The 3899-nt window shown below is 42.2% G+C and overlaps 1 pseudogene; it reads right to left on the reverse strand.

Moving 5' to 3' along the window:
• Window positions 1–779: 779 nt before the first annotated feature.
• Window positions 780–3568, reverse strand: LOC103664069 (annotated as a pseudogene).
• Between the last annotated feature and the right edge of the window lie 331 nt (window positions 3569–3899).

Here is a 3899-nt window from a genome sequence, read left to right on the forward strand (position 1 = left end):
CAGGGAAGTGCAAATTTAAAACTACAATGAGAAACCACCAGAATGCTTAAAATTGAAGATCAGGCGTTGGGAGGATGAACAGAAGGGGTTGCTATAAAGTGCTGGTGGGAGTGTAAATTGGTACAACAACTTTGGGAAAGAATCTGGCATTATCTGGTAAAGTTGAACACGCATATACACTCGCTCCTAGAGTTTACATTCCTACAGTCTAGATTCCGGAGAAAAGTGTGTACTTGTGTATCAGTAGCCATGCAAGAATATTCTTAAAAGCACTGCTTATGTAATAGCCCAAGCAAAACAAAACAACCCACAAAAAGTCGATCTAAAATAGGAAGGATTAATAAATTAGTATGAATAAGCCCTGTTACAGTGCTCTAAGTGGGGTTCAAAAAATTCCGTCGTGTAAACTGTGGGATGATATAATTTGCGGTTAATGAAACGATGGGACAGCCTTGCTTAGTTCCCCTGGCCCAGAGCCCGTCAGCAACTATTTGATAGCCAAACTTACAAAGTATGCCTATGCTAGAATACTACCCAGCCTGAGAAATGAATCAACTCAGAAGTCATCTGTGTTGCTCGAGGTATGAATAGTGGGTACTTCTGAGGGGTAGTAATTGGGAAGGAGAACAAGTGAGCTTTTTTTTTTTTTTTTTTTTTTTTTAAGATTTTAAAGTAATCTCATGGGGCTCAAGCTTACAACCCTGAGATCAAGAGTTGCACGCTCTACAGACCGAGCCCGCCAGGTGCCGCCTGGAAATGTTCTATATCTTGAGGTGAGTGGTAGTTACACAGATATGTCAGGTGAAGACTTAGATATATCCTTAACGTTTGCCAGTTTACTCTGGGCAAGTTAATAAAAAAGTGAATTCGTTTAGATAGTGAATTCTTAGATGTATGCATCCACATGGGTAAATCTCAAAAAGAATTCTAGAAGAAAAAAACAAGTCACAGAATAACGCCTACAGAATGATTCTGCTTTTATATAGTTCAAAAACAGGCAAAACTAAGGGATGCAAAGGTGGTAAAACTATTCTGAAAGTCTAGAGAATTATCAGAGAAGTTAAGATGGTGGTTCCCTTTCTGGGGAGACACGCGATCAAGAAGTACAGAGCGGACTCCTGGGATATTGTTCCTATTCTGTTTCTTAGGTGGGTTGTGGGTTTCACATTATTCTTAGTTTTAAACTGTGTCACTTATATGTTTCTTTTCATGTATGATAGGTTTCACAATTTAAAAAAGAGACAGCAGCAGCATGGGTCAGCTCTCCAAAACTTTTCACTTCCTAATGCGTCTTTCCTAAATTTTAATGTAATGTTATTCTACAAATAATACATTGATATAATCTTTAACATAAAAAAGTGTTTTAAGGCAGATAGTATAAAAATCCCTCCTCACCACCCTCATCTTAGATTTTTTTAAAACTTTTATTTGCATTTATTTTATGCAGAATTTACTTCCTGGCCATCAATTTTTGTTTCTTCAGTTTCTTCTGGGATCTCTTTTTCTTCTGTGCAACCTCCTCTTCTGGCTTAGGAACAATCTGGTCTTTTTTGCAGGAAGGATCATCCCAACATCCAGAGAGAGCTCACGTATGGCTTAATCTGACCATGAGCTCTGTACGTTCTGCACCTCCCCTTAGGGACGTTGTTCTCCTGGATGTGCTCAATGACCAGAGAGTCTCCATCTAAACCCTTAAGTTCATCACTATTCTCTGCATTTTTAAGCATGTGCAATTTCAGCATTCTCTTTGTGTCACCGACCCTGCGTCCAGCCCCACTGTTTGTCCTGGGCACACCTGCCGACTTCCCCACTGGAGCAACGGAATGGTACACATTACTGCTGCAAAGTGCCATCTTTCAGATGCTTGGTGGCTTTTCGGATCTGCATACCCTTGATGGCCTGAGCAGTTTCACGTGTGTTCTTCAAGTGACCACGAAGATTGGAACCTCTTGATTTGCGTGATTTCGTAGGGTTTCTGGGTCAAGTGAATAGCAAACCATTTTCAGAGAACACCTCAGGCCACTTCCAGGAAAAGCCACCCTAGATTTTCTTTATGGTGACTTTTTTATTGTTGACTTTGAAAATAGACTTTAAACACATTGAAGGAAAAGAAGTGAAATTAACACACGAACAATCCTTCAAAGCCTACTCCTCTGTTATCCTCGATGTTTATATTTTATTTTAGTTTTTATTAAAAGAATAGTATATACTGAACCCCATGCACCTATAACAGTGCCTGGCCCAGAATAATCAATATTTGTGGAATGAATAATGAATGCTCTTTCAAAAAAATTTTGATTTCAAAGTGTATGTATATTATAAAAAGTAAAAATTCCTTACTTTCCTCCTTCCCATGCTCTTTTAATCCTGATGATTGTGTCAAAGGAAAAAGCTTCTACATTTTGTGAATCCCTCACTTAGCACTTTTTAGGAAATTTTGTGTTTTGATGGTCTTTAATAGAAGAGGGTTGTGTGCCATTCAGGGTCCATTGGCAAGTGTTTGGGGCAGGGGAACCTGTGATGGGTTGGCTCCTGTGATACTGTGATTTATAATTAATATATATGCGGTCTTCACATTTGTGGCACACAGCTCCTAAAACTCTGGAATTTCCTTCTTGAACAGCATGAAAAAGATGTGTTTTGGTATGTTAATGATGTAATTCGAACCGCACTTTAGGATGTGGGCTGCTTGCTGGGAGAGCCTACCACAGGATTACCCCAATTCCACCCCGCTGACCTCCCAGGAGGAGAGAGGGGCTGAGGGTGGAGTCAATCGCTAAAGATCGATGATTTAATCAATCCTGGCTATTTACTGAAACCTCCATAAAGACCCCCAAAAGATGGGTTTGCAGAGCTTCTGGGCCGGTGAACGCATGTGGAGGTGTGGGAGAATGGTACTCATACAGAGGTCACAGAAGCTCGTCCCCCTTTCCCTGAACCCTGTCCTTTGCCCCTCTTCCATCGGCTGTTCCTGTGTCCTTTTACAATAAATCGGTGATCATTCTACTAGTAAGTAAAATGTTCTCTGCGTTCTCTGAGCCACTCTACCAACTTAAACCCAAGGAGGGGGCATGGGATCATTTGCTTCATCATCAGTTGGGTTAGAAGCACAACCTGGGCTTGGGATTGGCATCTGAAGGGGGACAGGGAGGGCATGTTGTGGGACTGAGCCCTCAACCTCTGACATCTGATGCTCTCTCCAGGTAGATAGCGTCAGAGCAGAGTTGAATTGCAGGACACCCAGCTGGTGTCAGAATTGCTCGGTGATGTGGGGAAACCTCTTGCCCCTACACTGGAAATTGGTACCAGAATCCTTTTAGCCCCATTTAAATATCACAGCCTCTGGGAAGCCTTTCCTTTCTTCCTTTCAGAGGGTCTCTTGTCCTTGTGCCCTGCAGGCTGCTTTCAGGGGTTCTCCTTCAGGTGACCTTGGGCTACAGATAGCTGGGCACCCGCTGAGTCTTTCACAGGATGGTGAGCTCTTTGCATACTGCCACCTCCCAGGGTACCTTGGGGAACACATTTTCTTTTCTTTTTTTTTTTTTTTTAAGATTTTATTTATTTATTCGACAGAGATAGAGACAGCCAGCGAGAGAGGGAACACAAGCAGGGGGAGTGGGAAAGGAAGAAGCAGGCTCATAGCAGAGGAGCCTGATGGGGGGCTCGATCCCATAACGCCGGGATCACGCCCTGAGCCGAAGGCAGACGCTTAACCGCTGTGCCACCCAGGCGCCCCAGGGAACACATTTTCTAAATGTTTTGGAACTAAATTGAAAAAAAAAAATAAGCACAGTTAGAAATCACCAAATGCTAAACCAGCAAATTAACTTGGATATCTCTCCCTGATATTTAGTAGCATGTGAAAGGGCGGTTTAAGTGAGCTTTTCCAACAGCTAAGC

Source organism: Ursus maritimus, unplaced genomic scaffold, assembly GCF_017311325.1.
Source record: "Ursus maritimus isolate PB19 unplaced genomic scaffold, ASM1731132v1 scaffold_18, whole genome shotgun sequence".
In the NCBI taxonomy this organism is placed as follows: Eukaryota; Metazoa; Chordata; class Mammalia; order Carnivora; family Ursidae; genus Ursus; species Ursus maritimus.